This window comes from Centruroides sculpturatus, unplaced genomic scaffold (genome assembly GCF_000671375.1).
Source record: "Centruroides sculpturatus isolate CEXI.00-Female unplaced genomic scaffold, Cexi_2.0 scaffold107, whole genome shotgun sequence".
Lineage (NCBI taxonomy): Eukaryota > Metazoa > Arthropoda > Arachnida > Scorpiones > Buthidae > Centruroides > Centruroides sculpturatus.
In genome coordinates this window covers 600,600-606,540 of record NW_019384422.1, presented here as the reverse complement: position 1 = coordinate 606,540, position 5,941 = coordinate 600,600, and the positions used below count along the sequence as shown (strand labels likewise).

Below are 5,941 nucleotides of genomic sequence, written 5' to 3'. Positions count from 1 at the left end.
GAAAGTATTGATGATGATTTTTCCAAAATTTTATAAATTCCAGGAGTAGATGTGTTCATTAAAACAGCAATTTCCTTGACGCTACATCCTTCTGCTTTTAATTTCCATATTTCTGCAATGTCTTTCACACTAAATTATGTGGAATTTTGGAAAGTTTTGATTCAGTGTTTAAATTACTACTTGACAAAAAAGTAAAAGTGTTATGTGATACCATTTATTTTTATAATTATAAGTTTCTTACGCTTCAAATTTTGCAATTCTGTTTTATTATCTATACGTTTGGGACAGCCAAAAATATATTTTTGTTGTTAAATTATTAATATAATGTTCCTTAATTTTGAAATAATCAAAAATCAATATAAAGTAATTTTGCATATGCAAATGAAATCATTTACATTTCTCTTAAATTCATAAAAATTTTGAAAAGCAGTAAAATGTTGATTATATAGTCTATATATATATATAAATATATATATATACATATACATATATAGCAAGGATCAATAACAATATTTTAAAATTATCTTCATTAAAATTTCGGTTATTGACCTTTCTCTTTATTCAATTGAATATCCGTAAATCGATTATCGAGATTCATTATTGGTTTATTTATTGGGAGTAAACAATAGTGAAGACGATTTAGAACTTCTCATAAATATCAAATCAGTATCGAATTTCAATATAAATGCGGTGATGTTTGATTAAAGTAAAGTTATTCACTCTTTCTATTTGGAAGATTTTACTTCACGTGGTGATGCTTTATATTGTTAAGAAAGTAAGTAATGCCTCAACAAGTTTCACTTTTATCGTTGTTGATATATATATAGGGGAGACCGGGGCAAGATCGGCATGTTAAGCTTTACTTAAATTTTGTGTAATAAATACTGCTGTAAACTGAAAAAAAAGCTTTGCATATTGTCTATTGGAATGTTACCTTACTATAGAACTGGTTAAAATCAGTTTGGAAATAAAAATAATTAAAATAATTACAACTTTACAAGAAGAGANTTCACACTAAATTATGTGGAATTTTGGAAAGTTTTGATTCAGTGTTTAAATTACTACTTGACAAAAAAGTAAAAGTGTTATGTGATACCATTTATTTTTATAATTATAAGTTTCTTACGCTTCAAATTTTGCAATTCTGTTTTATTATCTATACGTTTGGGACAGCCAAAAATATATTTTTGTTGTTAAATTATTAATATAATGTTCCTTAATTTTGAAATAATCAAAAATCAATATAAAGTAATTTTGCATATGCAAATGAAATCATTTACATTTCTCTTAAATTCATAAAAATTTTGAAAAGCAGTAAAATGTTGATTATATAGTCTATATATATATATATATACTTTTGGGACACACTTTATTAAATATTATTTATTATATATTTTTTGTTATTTTTATTCATTCAGATGAGGTTTTCTCTCTTAATATTTTATTTTATTTTTTGTTATTTAAATCTTATTTTCTATTGTTTTTAAGAAATACATCAGGTATATATATATTTATTTTTCCAGAAAATTTTTCTCGTTATAAATTCTTGTTTTTCTCAACATTGTTTATGTAACATAAAAACTTTGAAATTTCCTAAAAGTTTAAGTTATCTTTGTTTGTACTAAATAAAATTTATAAAGAAAAACAAACATACTTTAGAAAAAAAATTAATTAAATTTTAAATAATACGTTTTTTTACATATTTACACATGTTTTAGTTATAAAAAATGTAATGACATAAAGCAAAATGTCCAATATTGTTAGTTGAATCGTAGAATCATTCAATAAATTGAATTCTCTCAATACATTGAATGGTTATGAATGGTTAAGATGAATTGGTGTTGGATTGGTTGTACCATTCATCTTAAAATGTTACATGTATCAAAAGATACAATGGACGTTTCAAAAAAAAAGCATATTTTCTGTAGAATACTTTAGGAATGATACATAAAACTGATACGTTTTTCACAGAATTACTATATTACATATATTATCTCGTACAGATATAAATTCTTTACTATGCAAAATCTGCTGCCAGAAATTCTCAATTTATCAGGAATAATGACTTGTTAAAAATAAAATTTTCTATTTTAGTATAGAATTTTTTGAGATATCGAACAAGTGAAATTCTATGGAGTACTTGAATGAGATATCGCCATACTCGGAAATGAAGAAAAATGACCCCCGATGCTAATATAAAATCATTTTGTATTAAGTGATGTATCAATATATCGAGGCATTTTTCTGCAAATAGATGTCTATACTTCACAAAGATAGTACCTGTCTTTACTAATCGATCATATTCGTTCCTATTGCATCTGACATTTTCTCCTATATTCTATCAATCATGCTTCTGAAGAAAGATAGATACATTACATGTAACCACATAATTTCCAACTCTACTGATACTAAATCTTTTCCTCTATATGGATGAATAATTAAGTTATAATCGATATAATTACAATATACAAAAGCAGCATTTTTACGAAGAATTTTATAAATTTGCCTTTGTTTCTTCAACAATTCTTCATTGATTATCTTTTTGGATTTCATATTTTCTTTAGGAGTTTTTTTTTCCTCCAATGGGTAGTTTAATCCCTAGAGGAAAAGACAGTAATCTTTGATCAATGGTCAGAAGATCTTGCTAAGAAGATCACGAAATAACATTTTTTAGTATGATATACCACGAATGAAAGTCGTAAAATCGCAAATATATTGTCGATAAAGGTTGATTATTTAATTATTGTATAAATTATTTCTCAATGCTTCACAAGCCTCTTGTGATGTATCTTGCTCCATTCTCAAAAGAAATTCTGAAAGAAAAATATATCCTTGGCAAGAACGAAAATCATCCAATAGAGATTGTGAAACTTCACTTGAATCTTTCAAAAAACAAAAGACTGTAACAAACATTTCCACAATTTCTAAAGGAGATAATTCTTGAACTCTCTGCATATTCTCCACACATAATGAAACACATTCTTTATTGTGTATGTAGCTCACAACCGGTTGGGTGAGACCATGACGAGACAATGTCATCAAAACTTCTGCAGCACTTTTTCTCCATACAGTATTATGACTCGGACACCAACCAGTTATAGCACTGAACAACAAAGTTAAATCATCTTTACGAGCTAATTCCTCAGCAGGACATGAATGANATCTTTGATCAATGGTCAGAAGATCTTGCTAAGAAGATCACGAAATAACATTTTTTAGTATGATATACCACGAATGAAAGTCGTAAAATCGCAAATATATTGTCGATAAAGGTTGATTATTTAATTATTGTATAAATTATTAAATTAATGTTGCAATTTGATATATATTTTCATAAACTACATCATTATCGTTACATTATTTATTACATCACCAATATTTATTAAGTAATTAATCGTTAAACAAATGTTAAACTTTCTTGATATAAAAATGTATATTATTAAATTTTATAAGATTATTTATTTAAATAATATAAAAATAAAAGTAAAACAATCACTTTAAAGTTTTATCACTTGATTTTTAAGACAATTAAATTTAAAAAAATCCAAATTTTTTTTTCTTTTTTCAATTTTGATTGTCTGCATGAAAATTTATCCCTGGAGAGTTTTAAATTTGAAATATATGTTGGAATTCCTGTCAAAATTAATTTTTTTAAGAATGATAAAATTTATATTTCAGACAGACATCTTTAAATCTTCCGATCAATGTTATTATTGTCAATACAGGCTGCTGCACTTTAACCCACTCCACATTAATCAATGGAAGGTTCTAAAAGAAAAAGAAGAAAAAGAAAAGAACATAACTAGTTTGTGGTGTGAGATACTAACGTTATTTACTGTTTTCATAATCAGGATATCTGTCTAAAAAAAAGCTTCTACAGAAATCTATATCGAATACATAAAAGCTATTTTTGATACTTGGACTGTATAGGATCTAACAATCCTCTACTTTGCCACAAAATGGTAAAAATAATGAATTATAAAATTAATAATAATTACAGATGTATGATTTATTTTTAAGATTTTTATCCATAGATTTCGTCATTACAATTATTAAAGTGTAAGAATTGTAAAATTAATTAACTGTTTTCTGAAATTAAAGCCCACAAGACTACATACATTCATACAATAACAATAATACTATAGGTTTATTAGGATGAAGTTTTCTAAAAGTATTAAGCGTAAAATCGAATTAATAATTGAAATCTTACTAATTCAATCTGGATTTATATAGATTTCTGCTTTATTCACCAATGCAATCTGATATATTCCTGTAGGATGCCAAATAAAGTATTTTGTTATTATTTAATATTTTTCACCTACCTCTTAAATAATATTTTAAAATTACAGTCATTTTTTTTATTTTAAATTTTAAATAATTTTTCTAAACCATCTTCTCTTTTGTTAATAAGATAGCCTATTTTCTGAAAGCGTATTTCATCATCTTCAGCTCGAGTATCATCCATCTCTCTCTCTCTCTCTCTCTCTTTCTTTTTTTTTAATGAGATAATACTTTATATCTAACTCGGTACAGAAGTGTTTAGTAATAATAACAACAATTAATTAATATTGAAACATTTTTTTTACAGTAATTAATTTTTTTAATAACGTTCTGTAACGCGAGTCAATGGATATTTTTCAATTTCTCACTAGAAAAACATATACCAGTCAGAAAATAGCTGGAAGATAGATTTATTTTTTCAAGAGAAAAAAACATATATATATAAAATGACATTTTATCAAAACAATTTTTTGATATTCTGATGTTTCAAAGTTGTTATTTTCTCCTACATTGTCAGCCACGCCTTATACAAGATCCCATCTTAGATTTTAATCTTATTTTGATACAGTAAAAGACTTAACAGAGATGATGCTCATTTATTTTTCTGATAAAATATGTTAATCGCATCAGAGCTTTCATGTCTAATCAGCCAAATTATATACAAATATTTTTTCCTATCTTGATTATATTACTGATAAAATTTATTTTCGGTGAGTGGAGAAGATGTCAAAGCTAATTAATCTGTATCATAATTAAAGAAGTATAACCGCAAAATATTCAGCAAGGAACGTACAAAAAAAAAGAAGTAATAATAATAAGTTAAAACGTTATTATAAGACAAAAAATAGAAAACAGACGTAGATTTAAAATATTTAGAAAGTTGGCATTATTCTTTTAAGTGAATTATCTGCTTATTAACTATGAATATTTTAATAAAACTTTATTATTATCAATATTATTTTACACTTTTATGAATTAAAACGTTTGATCATCTTACAAAGGAATAAAATCTTTCAATGTTTTTTCGGTTTAGTAATTCATAAAATTAATAAATTAATAAGTTTTAAGGTTTACAATTTATACAAGAAAAATCTTTAATTTTTTTATTAATAAATAATAGCTTTTTTCATATTTCCTTTCGTTGACCAGGTCTGACCAAGAGTTCAAGTTAGGAATAACTTTAGTGTGTAATTTCTCATCGAATTACACACCTATTTAAGTGTTACCTCATACAATCGTCTAGTTTTATTGGAGCCTAAAAAGTGAAAGATATAGAAAGATAAAATTTTATATTCATTTTATGTATCCGTTAGTCTGATTGTCTATTCTCAAAGTTTTCTGTAAAAACAAATAAAAAAAAATTTAAACTGCAAAAATTGATGGATGACGGAATAGGGTCATTTATTCTCATATTCTATTTAAATTTAACATAAAAGTCTTCACTTTACTTTTCTATATAAGCTATAGCATTTCAGAAAATTTGTAGCTAATTAAAATAATAAAAAGTTTAAAAAATAATGTAATATACTTATGTGTAAAAGAGTGTTATATTATATACCGAGATAAGATTAATATTGAGAAAGTTTAATATTATTGCATTGTTTATTTCCTAATAAGTTATAACTGTCAAATATATAGTAATTCATCATTTAAATTTTTT

The 5,941-nt window shown here is 24.8% G+C and overlaps 1 long non-coding RNA gene across 1 annotated transcript; it reads left to right on the top strand.

Moving 5' to 3' along the window:
* Positions 1-607: 607 nt before the first annotated feature.
* LOC111619440 lies at positions 608-5,657 on the top strand. The gene is made up of 3 exons (XR_002755753.1): positions 608-775; positions 3,679-3,962; positions 5,431-5,657. It is a non-coding gene; the product is annotated as an uncharacterized LOC111619440 (long non-coding RNA).
* The last annotated feature ends 284 nt before the right edge of the window (positions 5,658-5,941 follow it).